The following is a 16,081-nucleotide window of genomic DNA, read 5'->3' on the forward strand; positions in this document are numbered from 1 at the left end:
GGTATTATGTTAGTGAAAGATAAAGCAAACACACCTGCAGAGGAAAGATGGTAATCCTTTTTATAGAATTCACTATCGAGCTTCAATCTCAATGTATCAGTTTGCAATTCCAGTGCAACTAGCTCTTTTATCTTTATTTCTTGATTTCTCTTCTATATTTGTTAACATTTTTTTAAAAAAAGTTGTTTCTATCTTCAATGATAAGGAACTTGTTTCTGACAAAAACAAGACTAGTTGTCATATCAAAACTGTGATAACTTACTAAATGGAACAGATAGTCACTACTGTTCGAGAATTGAATTCTTGCATTTGGCAACAATCAAGCAATTTGTGCTCGGATTTATTCGACCATTTGCTTTAGCATTGTCCATGTGGCCTTAAACTAATGAAACCTAAACATAATTTATGAATATAGTATTCAAATAGAAGGTCAGCTTAGTAAATGTAACTACCATCATCATGAAGTCTGTTTCCAACAAGAAATATTTAATTTAAATAATATATTTATGACAGATTTTTGCCGGACCATCCAAACTTGCCGCTCCACGCAAATGCACGTGTTACAAGTATGGTAGAGCCGGCTCTGCATATCATATATATCTAGTCGACAAATTATTTATATATGACATTTAGAAAAATACTATGGCAAATTAGTATTAGTTTTTACCATTAGACAAGTTATTTGAATTTTATACTGTTCGTGACATTATTTTCGTAGTTATTAAAGGCCTGCTTTCACGAAAACACAAAATTTCATTTCTACTTTTATTTCTTACCCTTAGTTGATATTGATGAAAACTGCTGAAACCCGAATTGTTAATAGGTATGGTATTTATGTAAATTGTAAAATATTTGTAGCGTATCAGTATCTAGCGTTTAATTTATGTTGCATTTTATGGTGATTATACCTACATAAAAATATTTAGTACTGAAATAGACGTAAGATGCATTACAAATGACTATTTGAAAAAAAACGAAATTTAGAAAAAAAACGAGAGGCAATGTTTTTTTCTAAAAAAAAACGTACATTTCTGAAAAAATACGAACGGTTTTTTTTCTATTTACAACACTATATAGGCCCATCATAGGTTATTTAAAGTTATGCTCTTTATTACGGTAAAGGTAGCGAATGATAACTATTTGTGAATCCTGATGAAAGAATTGGTGAAATCAAGGAAATTGGGAACAGCACAGGAGGCATGGTGGATCAGTGGTGCCGGTGTGGTATAGTAAAGCAATTTGAGGCGATAGGCCAGACGCGCATCCAGAAATATTTGTTGGGAGGGATCCAAGCTTTAGGCAAGGGGTCCAAATACTACATGCCATTCCGTCTATGTAGTAATGAACAGGTATTATTCTGCTTCTGCAAGGACGACTAGTAACTGCAAAATATTTCCGCCTATATTTTCAGAAAAGATGCCATAAAATTATATTGTTTTTATAAAAGATAGAGTGCTGTCGAAGTATGAGATCAAAGTTTCTTACTACATCAATCACTTCCCTGCTGAAAAAGATGTTTTATTGCAAAATTGTACAAATGTATGTTGAGTTAGGAAATTTGGGGGGGTCCTGACTCGGTAAACCCTCTCCCCCCGTGGGTGCGCCCTTGCAGTAGACTGACGATTGTAAGCTGGGAAGCCTATTGGGGTTCGAGTCTCTCTGAAGGTCTTGGATGTTTATTAACAGTCCTCGATATTTCTGTTTTCTTGTCTCTGTGGAGCCTAGTAGTCACGAAAAGTGCAAGAAAGTGAACATAAGTGACGAAAAGAGTTTTAAAGAAAGTGGTAGAGCTCTACACTAGTGGCAGGGATCCCTGGTTCGACCTCAAACCATATGACTTGATTATATATATATATATATATATATATATATATATATATATATATATATATATATATATATATATATATATATATATATATATATACACATTGTGTTTGTTGGCTTTCTCAGAGTTCTCTTTGTGTCAATTCACTTATCATCATCCACTTTCATTTAATTACGCGTATCCTTTAACGTAAACGCAGACACGGAGTCTTGCTGGTAAAGCACTCACCTCTGGTGTGAGGAGTCCAGGTTCCATTAGAATTTTATTTATTTTTTGTTTAAAAGCATCGTGTTCGTGGGTTTTCTCAAACTCCTCCCGTTTCCACTCATTCCATTAACTATTTCATAATCATAGCTTATACAGGGCATAATCGTGGGACGTTCAAAATTGAAGGGTTCGTTTATTTATTTATTTATTTATCTATTTATGTGTTTATTTATTTATCTATTTATTATTTGCGTAAAGGGTGTAAGGGATTGTAAATTTAAAATTTCATTATTTCATCAAAATGGTAGTAGCTACTAATAAGTAAATAACATGAAAACTGCTGCACCCTAAAACAGTTATTCATTTTTTATTCTCAGCTTGACATGAAATTGTTTTAATTGTATATATGATGTGCAAAAATGTGTTTCCTGTGTTTCTGAAATGTAAAGCTCGTATTAGGCTCATATTTTCATTAATTTCGAAACCATTTAGTTTAGTCAAAATATATACACGATATAATTGATTCTGCTTTTTGTATCTATTACTATGATTTGCTCAGGTAATTAAAAATTGTCATTTGTAATTAACTGTAATTTGTGATTTAACTGAAACGGAAAACATATTTCAATTACATGCAGTCCATTAACTTAATTCTAGTGGTAGGATAACACTACGACCTGATTTGAAAAAATATGAGACAGTACTTAAGTTTGAAACAAGTGTTTAGAATATTGAACTTCATATAGGATACTAAACTTTATCTACACCAGCGTTTCTGCACATTGTCTTTTACATCACAAGTCTTTTTCGGCATCACCTGATCAGCTGATTTGTCTTCTATACATGATTCTATACTGGATGCAATATGTCATATATACTTATCAGGGGCGGATCCAGGACCGGCTTCTGGGGGGGTTGTAATACTGCTACTTTTAAGGCCTCAAACTTTGGGATGGGTTTTATTTATATATATATAAAATAAGAACGTTTTGTCTTCTGGGGGGGGGCGATTGCCCCCACTACCTGGATCCGCCCCTGATACTTATATTGTCAATGTAAATACTAGCAATACTATGTACCACATATCATCAATATAGCCAATACAATTTAAAACAAGAACTCATCATCGTTGTTCTAAATGTAAACAGCAAGCAACCACATCTATGTAAGCCACCAAGTTTATTACACGTGATTCCAGCCTTCTTCTCGATTATTTGATTTTCTTTACAACTCGCTTTGGTTCCTTCGGCTTGTTTCCTACTTTCAACATAAACATAGAAGCTTCATGTTCTGAATGCTGATTGGCTACTGGTGAACTCAGTAGGCAATCACCTTAAAAGTAGCAAACTGAAACATCTTATAAATATATTTCCTCCCCGATTATTTGACATTTTGATTTGATTGAAACTCTACAAAAATATACAAGTATTTCAATATGTGATATTGATATTTTGTATTGCTGCTTTTTACTATCTGTACACAAATCAGCTGATAAGGTGATGCCTAAAAAGGAGTTGTGATATAGAGTATTATGACTATTTCTTAAGGCCCGTCTTATGCATCCTCTTGCATTGCTTGCTTAATATATGACCAAACATATCTTGAGGATGTTAACTGTAGTACTTTTTAAAGACTGCGAGCCCTAGCATGTTGGGAATAAATTAGTGGAAATCCGAATGAACTTTTGTTGTGAAATGACTTGATATTCGATTGAAGTAAGTTTGTTTTGTGTTCGTTTCAGTTATAATGTCAAACGGTTTTCTTACAACAGAGCCAATCAATTTTCCATTTCTTTGCAGGTATTAAAAATGTCACATTCATCTGTACTAAAGTAGATGCGAATAACACTACTAATAACAAAACTGTATCCTAGTCATTTTTCCGACAAGAACAAGTGAAGTAACATCTAAAAATTTATGATGAAACTTAAAGATATATTTGTTCTTCTTACTTAATCTGTTAGAATTCCTAAACAGATTACTAGGAATGCAGGACAAAATCCTAGAAAAATTCTGACAAAAAGGACAAAAGTCAAGGAATAGAATCATAGCAGTAGCCTAATAAAAGGATGAATAATTTTTTCTTCAACTGCCATGCATCTAATATATTATATGTAATTCTTCAATTTATTGAAATAGCATTTTCTTAAAATACTGAAAATACTACAAGTACAAGTAAAAATGTCAATAATACAAGTAAGAATGTTATAGTAAGTATATATTTCACATTTTGATATTTGCTAAGTAAATTTGATCAATATTTCAGAACTAAAATAATTATATATATACAACACTCAAAATAAAAGACTGCTATATGCTATCTCATAAGGATGAAAATTGTTAAAAATCAAATAACATCAGAGTTACTTTTCGTAATTAAAATAAATGTCTCACAGTAATATGCTGAACATATTTTAAATGTATAATAAATAGGAATACCCAATATTTTCATATATATGTGTGTGAAATTAATTAAAACCAATCTGCCATTTTATTATAACATTTTTACGTTTTATTGGGTTTTGTGTACTTAAAAAAGAAAAAAAAATGTTTCAGTACATTTTAAAAAAATACAGATAACATTATAGAATATATGACAATTGAAGGAAACAAATAATCTTATAGGGGTGCAATGGTACATCCATTATATACTCTTATGATTTTGTCCCTTGGATTTTGTCCGTCTCGTCAGAATTTTCGTGGATTTTGACAGCTTAGATTTTGTCCTTGCCCTTGTTATTACAGCCATTTATATACATGACTTTCGATCTACATTAAAACACGCTGTTAGTCAAGTATTTCGGTGCTGCGTTTAGATAAAAGATCCCTCCCCACATAAAATTCCCTGTCTCCAAAGATTAAGCAAAACGACTATTAGGAAGAACGGGGCTCTCGTTCTGCCTGAAGATAAAAGCATTTAAAATATTTTCTACAAAGAGCTGGAGGGCCTTTATGCAGAACGGGAATGAACCATTACGAAGACATTGCTGAACCTAGTGATTTAGTGAATTCTGTTAACTATTTATGATCTTGCAGCTCTAAAATAGTCTTGATCTGAGGTTTATCTTTGATTAATGTTTCCTGGAAATAAATTAATGTCACGGAAGTGTCGAGTTGGAATCTAACAACATCAATACAGACAATATTTTCAGCATTCATAAGGAGTTGGATTTACAAAAATTTCTTTATATCTTTACTCTGCCCGGTAAGAAAATATCAACACCTATTTCACGAACCATCATAAATTTTGGTCAGGATGAAGATGGTCATACATAAGAAACCAAGTTCATTGATAAATATGATATTTAGACCAGAAGTGATAGAAATAAACCATTAATCGCTATAGAGCATAAAGGCAATAGATAGCGAGAAGCTGTTTCTTGCAGTCTATTGAGCATTCCAGAGTTATATTCCATCTCCACTCTAATCTCTCTACTGAAACCAGCAAATGCTACAAATCTACTACAATTTCCGGTTTCAATATTCAATTTGAGAAAATAACACCCCATTCAAGATAAATTTCTTTATATGGTGTTCACATGACACTGCCACTTATTAATTCAACACATTTTCTGGATAATATTTTATAAAACTTTAAAATCAGCAAACTAGGAAATGAAACATATTTTTTTTTTAAAAAAAAGAAGTAAAAAGTAGAAGAAGTTATAAACTGAATTTGTTCTTACTATAGAAAACAAACGTGAATTATGCTCGTTTAGAGATAATAGAATGATTAACTTTGTTGAAAATATATTACAAATTATCAGCTTGTTAGTTTATATAGAAACAAAAAGATTAACAAAAAGACGAGCTTTGCTTCGATGGGATGAAAACTAGCTAGTTAAATTGTTGTTTAAATGTTAGGCCTTACAATATTTCGGCTGATTAAAATAGCCTAACGGAAACCCAATTCAGCCTTTTGTTGTAGTCACAAGTGGAATTAAACAGTGTCAGATCTAGCCCAGAGCCGGGGGACCTAAGCCCCCTTCCACCCGAGTTTTTTGAGTGACAAAAATAATTGAAGCTATTATTTATATATTTATGCAAGTTTATAGTAAACTCATGATATACATATCAAAGACTGGGCTCTGGTTGCCCTCTTCTCCCACAGGTTTTGTCTCGTAGATCCGCCTCTGACATTAAAACTTACAAACCTCGGAATTATAATCATTTTCAGCTATCGTAAGTCTTACGGTGCTTCATACTAGGGAATTGTATTAAAATTATGATTGATAGTATTATTAATCATAGTAATTTTAAATGTTTCTTTACTTGTAGGGAGCTCTTTATTTGCTCATTCTTTAAGACACTGAAATTTCACATAACATGAGTGTAGTAATAACATGAGTGTGTTATCCAATTGCAACAAATACCTTGTAACTCGTTTTGTTGTCAGGTAATGTCAGTATATACAAAATGGGCCATTTATCTTGACATGCCTTTGTAAATTTTAAATGAATGGACATAAACCTCTGAAGTTTTTGCACCATGCAAATATCGTGAAGGGATCATCATTTGGCATACGAAATGATGCCATAAGTTGTATTTTTCAAACGGTACTTTGGATTATTATCTGACTAATTTTCGATGGTGTCGATTTTCGACATCTCGCAATACCCAAATGTTTTTGTTTCTTAGAAGTTGTCACATGAGATTACTAAAAGCAAACTTCTATTTTCGATTCATAATGACGCTCGTATCACAGGAAAACCCATCTTTTCGATTTATACATATTATGATATATTATAATGCAAACATGAACAAATATACAGTTTTGTGAATGCTTTTTAACTTGGTGGGTGATGTAATGTCTACATTTTTCCTATATTTCTTCTAATCTTAATGCTACTGAACATATTTCCTCGTTAGGTTCCGCATTATTGTGTTTCTGTTACGATACGATAATAAAATTTGCATATCGAGAAAACTTATATAGAAATATATATATAAGAACTTATAAACTGTATCTTAGGACATGTTTATATTAATATTGTAAAATTAGCCCATTCATAAATTCCAGTAAAATTTTCTAATGAGTGAACAATCATGTAAGTGTATTAATTTATTTCTTACTGTAAATTTCCTGTTCAGCATTTGTTTGATTACAATAATTTGCATATAATGCTACCATATAATAAATTCAAGGAAACAGTTTTATCTATTGAGTATTCCTTCTTCAATACTGTAATAATTAACAGAAGTGCATGCTATTAGCAAGAGAAGTCTAGTTTTGTGGAAAACATTTGAAAGATATAGCCTATATTCCTTTCTCTCTTTTTTTTTCTTTCTTTTCCTGTGAGTTGAGTGAAATCCTCACACAAACCGTCCTAAATAATTCTCATTTTACCAGAATTACATCAAATATTGTGTTCACGCACCTCAAAGCGGGGACTTTATTTAAAATCATGCAATCCGTTAGACTGAATTTTTAGTTCAACTCCACCCCACACAGTCCACTTTGTTTACAAATGCAATATTCGAGATTCTTACGCAAAACACTTTTGGAAATTTGATGAACAGAGGGAAAAACATTCAAACAAACAATTTATGAGATGATATTTCTCAAAACCCATCTTTTTCACAGTTTAGGGGTCAAGGACAACAATTCTACATAAAACTTTAAGTTAGTATCTCGTCGGGTTTGAAGTCCTGATGATGAGTGAATCTGTGAATTTTGTCTTTCATGTAGTTAAAGATTATTCAAATATATCGATCGAAATAACTGGATAAAATAATATTAGAAGCCTCGGTTTACGAGTAAGCGATTGAAAATTGGGAAGGCAAAACTACATGGAAAAACCTTCGCACTTGTACAGAGGTGAAATTCAAGATTACAAAGAAGTACCTTAATTATTTTTTGTGAATTCACCGTCAATAGTATATTCAAATTTGGATAATCGGGATCGCTAGGGACTTTCAACATAATCCCACTTACAGAAGTATGTCAGTTATTGAGTTTCTTACTTAACAGGCTAAAAAAAACTGATGTCTCAGTTATAGAGGTAAAGTTGAAGCATGATTTACCCAAAATTAGAGGTTTCTCAGTTACCCACGTCCTACTAATCCAGATTTGGCTATAATGCATGCTAGATCTAGGTGGGTACAACTTATGTATATATAGTAGTATTGCTACAATATTATTTCTGCAAATAACTTTGGCTACCTTGTGATAGGTTACGACACTTTGGTTAGCCTATACCATAATGTCAGCAGCCTAGGTAATGCGATTAGAATTATGTGTTCTGTAGAGTAACGCATCGGGCACATAGAATACCACCCAGTGCTCTATAGCCAATGCTATAGAGCATGTGTTCCGCCTATAAACACATGAACAGAACAATATTTTAGATCATTTATTTCTCTCGGTAACTTGAATAGTGGTAGTGGACGGTGAATATTTATAGTTTAAAAAAATTAGACATCCTAAACAGAAAATGAACGAAAATTAGAAAGACTAACAGGAAACGTAGTCCTAGTAGAAGGAAAGGATTGTTAAAGAGACAGGTTGACAAGTATTACTCTGATCACTGTGCTGTAACATTGTTTCTCTACTTTGATTATTTCCTGCTTTTACTTCCGGTAAATCATATTTTCGTAAGCGTCCGAAGCGACAGTGCCAAACCCTTCTTCTTTCATGATTGTCAAGTGCTTTAAAAAAATAAGAAAGCCCCAGCGTGAATTCTCACTTCAGGACAGTATTTATTCTATGGAGGAGGGGATGTTCCGGATAAAATTTGATCGTTTAAACGTTGACACTTGCCGTTTTTTGGTGTGTAACTGTATGATGGATATGGTGGAATAATCCATAAACAAGTGCGCAAGTTTTGAGATGTTAATATGAAAGTACGTACTGCTAATGCATTTCATCTACTTGTACGACGATATTTTTATCAACTTCTTGTAAACCTTGAATATTAGTCCACCTCATAAGATGTTGAAGTTCGAGAGAGTATGCCCAACTTTCCAACTTTCGAGGAAAAAACTTTTTTTTTTTTGTTATTAGGTATCAAGCGATTAAATTACATACTCAAAGTCGGAAAATAAAAGGCAATTGATATACGGTACTCGTATGTTGTCTTTACGATATGATCTCAAATTTTGAAATACAAGGTTTATCCAGAAAGTATCGAGACTGATTGTCTCTAGTCTAGAGGAAGAAGAGGAGGGTGGTTTACATGGGCTGACGTTAAAGATGCAACGTGATCAGACTCTATTGCCACTGATCCTTTGCAGAGCGTAGAGAATGAGCAGTTGTTTTGTGGTGTTATGAATCAAGGTTCAACTCACAATTGAAAAACTGTGTGCGGTCGTTTTTTATGATGCTGAAAAGTTAAAGGAAGAAAGATGATCGATACCTGGATTCTCCATCAAGACAATGTGGCAACTCACACGTCGCTTTGCGTAAAGGAGATTCTAGCCACGCTGTCTCACCCTCCCTACAAGCCTGGCCCACCCGATTTCCTTCTCTTCCCTCGGATGAAACAGACTTGAAAGGCCACTATTATTGGACAGTGGGTAGAGTTAAAGAAGCTTCGGCACAGTATTTGAAGCAGATTCTAATTGCAGACTTCCAAGAAGTGTACCAAGCATGCCAGAAGCTGTGACAACGGTATATTGACGTAAAAGGATCATATTTGATGAATATGATGAATATTGAGATCTTGATATATATTGTGAATGAGGTTCCTATATTTCTTGAACAGACCCCGTAGCTATTAATATTTGATATTTGAGCACTTAGTACTCACAAACTCATTTTTATAAATTGTTGTGGGTCATACAATATAATGTATTCTTCTCATGAATGTGGCTGTACAAAATTAGAAAGAAAAGAGGAAAGAGTTTATACTTTTCATGTTTCTGAGAGCAAATAACCGCCATTTATTACTTCAGAAAATGAAGTGTTTGGCTTTGATATTAAGTGCTGCATGTTAAGCATCCAATGTGGGATTCTGCGACCATGCCGACCAAAATATATCTCGCAAATAGTTGCCTTCCTTACTAATTTCTTACAACTTGATTAAATAAATAGTTTTTAGAGATATAACAGGTACTGAAGTAGATTTCAGAGAGTAGCAGGCATACAATACAGTTTAACGCACAGATAGATTTCAGAAATATGGCAAAATATAAAGTAGAAGTTCATTTCAGAAATATGACAGAGATAAAAAGAAAAGTTATATGCCAGAGACGTACCAACATATAAAAATACTCTGTTCAAAAGTAAATTTGAGGGATGTGTTGGGCATATTACATTTTTAGCCAAAGAGAACACTAAAAATACATTAGGTGAAAACTCAGAAAAAAATCTTTCAGTTTCAGCAAGTGTGCTCTTTATGCTAAAGAGAACGGATGATTAAGGAAAATTAATTATGATGGAAGAATTGATGGAATGAGAATGTAGAAGGGAACGGGAATACCCCCCAAACAAAACACGGACACGATGTTATCCACCATAAACTTACTTGGCCTCGGAGTGAAAATCACATAAGCATCCAATGTGGGATTATTCGTATTCAAGCTTTAGTCGTATTCAAGCTTTACAGAAAGCTGATAGAAATATTGTTGTATAAGTTAGAGTACCTAAATGTCTCAGTACTAAATGCCTCTAGTTTAACATGTCAATATTTACACACTAGTTTCTGGATTCCTCCATGTACTATTAGAGTATCCAAAAAGAGACGTTTGGAGGGGGTGGATCACCTCCTGGATGATTAATATAAAATTTGAAATACGGAGTTTTACATCAAATCAGAATAAACGAATGCAATAGTTTATACATAGGTATATAAAAATGTAAACCTATGGTGGTGGGAAGTCGCCCTAGTACCTTCTCTGTGGATCAGCCAGTGAACCATACAGCCATATCAAGATCTCCAAAGTCAACGCTAACAGTCATATTTAGCCCGATACCCGAGGAAGAAATAAGAAAATGAAATGAAATCTGTCAGTTTTACGTCCCACGATTATGCCGGTTAGGCTAAAGGAGACGGTGATGATGAGGAATGAGTGAAAGGGTGGAATGAAGAAAATGGGAGGAAACGGGAGAACCCCGAGAAAATCCCCGAGCACGGTGTTTGTCCACCACAAAGTCCACACGGCGCGAGCTGGGATCGAACCAGGGACACCAAGCACCGGAGGTGAACGCTCTACCACTGAGCCACCGCGCCCCCAACAAATAAGAAAGAATGGCGTGTTGAAGATAGTCTACATTCGATTCTGAGCATTTATCACAGTTTTCATTTATTTATTCTATCTACTTTTAGTGGTAGGCAGAGTCTTTTCGGAGGAAAACATTTATTTTTAGATGTACAATGAAAGCGAAATTTCTTGAGGTGAAAATAATAATAATTTTAGTAGGCAACATTTCTTTTATTATTTTGTCCTCTCCACCGTACGGTATCTTTTCCTTGTAGTCATGGTTCCTTATTTTTCTTCTTCTTCTACTCTTTTCCCTCGACAATCTATGGGAGAAAGGAAAGACAGTGAAAATTATTTAAAATTTACAGTTCAGTCCCTATTATAAACAAAAACTCCCTTTTTAAAAGTGACATCGTAACGAGATCCACTTTGTAATAATAATAATAATTATTATTACGATCATCTGAGCGTGACATCTAACACACAAAAAACTTAATTTTATTCAAACAGAAAGTTTTAAAAGTACCATTCAATTTACTTAACCTAGGCGAAAGCACAAAGGAAGAAAAAAGTCAAGAAATATATGGTCTTACTTGATTTTTTCTTTCATCATGTACTTACGCATAGATGGAGTAAATATACATATATGTTTTTTTTGTTATATTGCACTGGCGGCTCTTAAGGGAAATCACTTCGCTAAAAATTTAAATATTACCGCTACAAGTTAAAAGAATAAGCTTCATACAGTTTCAATAAGCTGTTTACAAGCAGTAGTATTAGGTGAGTTTTCTGCCCTTAGCTACTACATACTTTCATAAGCACGATTCCCATGAGCGTGTAGTGGTCGAAAATACATGGGCTGTAAAATTTCTGAGAGATCTCACACAATGATTGATGGCTCATTTGCTTCTGCATAAAGGCTAACAACAGGACTAGTACGGAAAGCATCGGTAGCTAGGCTAATGCCCAAATGGTGTACAGTGTAAAGTAATTTTAACGAAGGGGAACGAGTAGACAAGCAGTACAACCGTAAGATAACTTTGACTGAGTTAGCATACAATATAATAATTTCCGATAGGGAAAAACATTCTCTCTCATTTGTATGGCTTCTTGTTCAGAGAACGTTTCACATCGGCTGCAGAAATGGTTTGTGCACCCCTAAAGCTCACACATATCCTTTTCTCTTTGAAAGAGTGGACAATCTCTAGACCAAGCAGAATTATCACAATGATAATTGACACAAGAGAATTTGGATATTATACAGAGATCCCCACCATGGATTTTCTGACTATAATTCGTAAAAATACCAGCAGCCGCACTGCACGACATGCTAGTGTGGCCGAAATGCTGACATTTAAAACAACGAAGAGAACTAGAAATGTAGGAGTCGATAATATCTACCCACCCTTTATAAATTTCGGGAGCGTGGGCAATCTGAAAATAAGAATCAGTGACTGGGTTGTAAGTAGTTCGCTTTACTTTCTAGTTCTAATCTGGTCAACTTCTACGACATGTTGATCTGCTATGGTTTAATCTCCTCATCAGTGGCGGTTCGGGAGATCCCAACACGAAATTACTTTGTGATTAACATTCAGTAGACGGTGTGGTTCTACGGTGACGTCTAATGCAGTGTAATTTAAATAGCTTCTTAGCTTACTTTTCATCGATCATTTCCTCCAACCATGTAGCATTTGTTAGTTTTCTAATGTGTTTAAATTGTCCAGCAGTTTGTGTAATTACTTTGTTAATTTCGAAATGGGATTAGCTTTGCTATTGGTACTATTGGTACTGGAAATGGGTATAGCTTAATCCTATTCGGACGCTTAGGTACTTTCAATAATATCCTTATCTTTATTAACGAGGTAGAGAACCACTGGAATAACAATACTTGTCTTTATGGTTAGAAACATCCTAATTGTTTTTTTGTTTTGGAATTCTTTCGGGAAACGTCCAGGGCCAAGAAGTTTAAAGAAGATTTACCCATGAATTGAGTTGTCCAGTTCCCAAACGGCTCTTGTCCATGTACAGCAAATCCCAGAAAACTTTTTAAAAAAAGAAAAATGTAGGATCTGCATGTTTTGTAGAACTGGGAGTACTTCAATGTGTTCATGTGCAAAACTTGAACATCCTCAAATATTTCCAGTTCTACAAAACGCATCGGTTCTACAGTTTTTCTCGGTTTTCTGGGATTTAATATAAAATGGACAAGAGCCGTTTCGGAACTCGACGACTGAGTTGAGTTTTTTTTTTTTTTTAATACGTAATAAATTGAAAAAATACGTTTGATCGCCGCAACCTCACACCGGAACGTTCGCAGACAAAACTAGCATTATTGCCTTAACAACCTTAACAATCTTATACATACTCTGCCATCGATGAATCAGTATGGACCCGGCTTGGTCAAAGGAAAGATTGCCAGGAACACAAAACTTATATTGCTATCGACCATATGTCGACCAAAACTTCCATATGTCCCTAAAATCAAATGTGGAAATGAAAAACAAACAAAAAATATAAAACACAGTCCAAATCAATTACTAAAAACGTAGAAAAATGGTGTGGATTTTTTTAAAATACAGATTTTCTATATAAACATAAAAATATAAACAAAACACCGAAAATAAAAAATAAAAGCAGGTTGGGACGGTGCATGTCCACCTCAGAGGGAGGAAGACGTCCACTAATCATCCATCCTCTTGTAAGTCTCTCAACAAATAGTAAATACCTAAATATCGGCAAATCCTATAGTGTAAGTTAGAGAGCAGACAAAGGACATGCAGATGAATGATGAATAAATAAATAAATAAATAACGAATGAAGCTTAGTTTCAGCTCATAACTAATTAATTAATCTATACTCAACTATATTGGCACTGTTGGCATTACTTAGGCTACACAAGAGAAGGTGGTGTCTTTTAGCTCAATATCATTTAATATCTCACTCTAAGACACTTGTAACTATATCGTTTAAAATTTGCATTAGTGAGTCATGCTACACGCTACCGTTTACAATGTACATGGGCTGTTACGTTATACGCAACCATTCCTTAGATTTGAAGTTATCTTAAGTTGCGAATACTTTATCAGCCATAGAACATGTATTGCCTTCTATGGCACATTGAAAAAAGTCACGTTACTGCATTACGTTCCATTTTGTAACTATTAACATTTTTAAAATTGTTTATGCTTAAGTGAATTTGTTTAGAGTAGGATTTATAGTCCGATCCAAGGCTCAGAACTAAGATAGGTATATAAATAAAATCATTATAAAAGCTAGAAGTCTAATATGTTTCTTCATAATTTATACTGTACATGAAACTACAATTAAGCACAATCAGCGAAGCTTTATACATCGCAAATATACATCGATGAGATTCTAGACAGCCAGCAGATATCCTGTAGATATACTCGTCTGTAAAATAATAGTGATCTACAGTTGCTCATTTAATTTCAGGGACGCTGAAATGATACTATATAAAATAAAAGACAAAGAGATCCGAAAGCAACTTCAAGCGTCGGGAAAAGAATTATATCTATTAACATTCTATCGAATCCAAAGATCCCTTTCTCCAAAGATTAGGCAGAATAGGAATTACGCAGAACGACAGAAATCCAGTTATTATTGTCAACGAAAGATACACATTTCTAGATGCAAAAAGAATTTGTTTTTCTCGATTTTCTTCAAAACTGTGAATGATAATTTAGTTTCAAGTATGTCATTTTCTTTAGCCCGTTGTGGTCTACACACAAGGGAATCTAATCCATTTTGGTTATCTTGGGCGTATTTCATCTTCAGTACCCAAAGGAATCAAGTTCAGTTTTGGATATTTTGGGCATATTTCATCTTTAGTACACAAGGAATTCAAGTCCACTTTTTGGTTATTTTGGGCATATTTCATCTTAAGTACACAAGAGAATCATGTCCATTTTATGTTATTTTGGGCATATTTCATATTCAGTACATAAAAGAATCAAGTCCATCCACGTTTTGGTTATTTTGGCATATTTTATCTTCAGCACACGAGGGAATCAGGTTCACTTTTGGTTATTTTGGGCGTATTTTATCTTTAAGATCTCTGCTTTTAAGTTTGTTTCAGAGAATGAACATTTATTTCCAGATATTGTAAATATCTCTTATAAATATGAAAAAACAGTGTCAAGTTTCCCACGTACTTTAGGGTACCATACATACTTTGTCTTTTTTTCTCTCAGCTTTGATAATTGGACTTCATTCCCTTGTACTCTGAACACTAAATATGCTGAACATAGAAAAGCATTGATTTTACTCAGTAATACATGAAATGTAAGACTTTACGGTAAATAATCCAACTATTCTGCTATTAGTCTCAAGTATGTCATTTTCTTTAGCCCGTTGTGGTCTACTCACAAGGGAATCTAGTCCATTTTGGTTATTTTGGACATATTTCATCTTCAGTACACAAGGAATTCAAGTCCACTTTTGGTTATTTTGGGCATATTTCATATTCAGTACATAAAGGAATCAAGTCCATCCACTTTTTGGTTATTTAGGCATATTTTATCTTCCAAAATATAAGATCACGAAATTTTATATTCTATTATTATACGCAAACAACATTTCTATACTACTATGCAGGTTGCATAGAAACTAGGGAATGTTATATAATTATTGCAAACCGGATATGGAGAACGACAGTTATTGTCACCGTTACCGTGAAGATGTTCACATGTTGACTCCATTAAATAACTCGACCGACATGATCAATCTATTTATCTCTTACCCCCCCCCCCAAAAAAAAAAGCTTTCGTGCAAGAATTATCGTGTAGAACAACGGACGGATATACTGGTAATATAATCCTATAGGCCCACTGCGTGATGCTAATAAAACAACATAATAATACATACTTTTATCATTTAATATTGAGAA

The 16,081-nt window shown here is 33.8% G+C and overlaps 1 protein-coding gene and 1 long non-coding RNA gene across 3 annotated transcripts in view; one reads left to right on the plus strand and one right to left on the minus strand.

Moving 5' to 3' along the window:
* Positions 1-16,081, minus strand: part of LOC145695036 (uncharacterized) — a 229,282-nt gene that overhangs the window by 83,643 nt on the left and 129,558 nt on the right. The window contains exon 2 of one of the 2 annotated variants that reach the window (XR_014133106.1): positions 11,392-11,498. The exons of the other annotated variant lie outside the window; for it this stretch is intronic. The gene's annotated coding sequence lies outside the window, so the exon portion shown is untranslated. Of the gene's footprint in view, positions 1-11,391; positions 11,499-16,081 lie in introns of those variants that run through there. 2 annotated transcript variants of the gene reach the window in all.
* LOC145695039 (uncharacterized) overlaps positions 1-16,081 on the plus strand; it is a 43,080-nt gene that overhangs the window by 4,069 nt on the left and 22,930 nt on the right. The window lies entirely within an intron of this gene.

This window comes from Thermobia domestica, chromosome 9 (genome assembly GCF_964235325.1).
Source record: "Thermobia domestica chromosome 9, izTheDome1.hap1.1, whole genome shotgun sequence".
NCBI lineage: Eukaryota > Metazoa > Arthropoda > Insecta > Zygentoma > Lepismatidae > Thermobia > Thermobia domestica.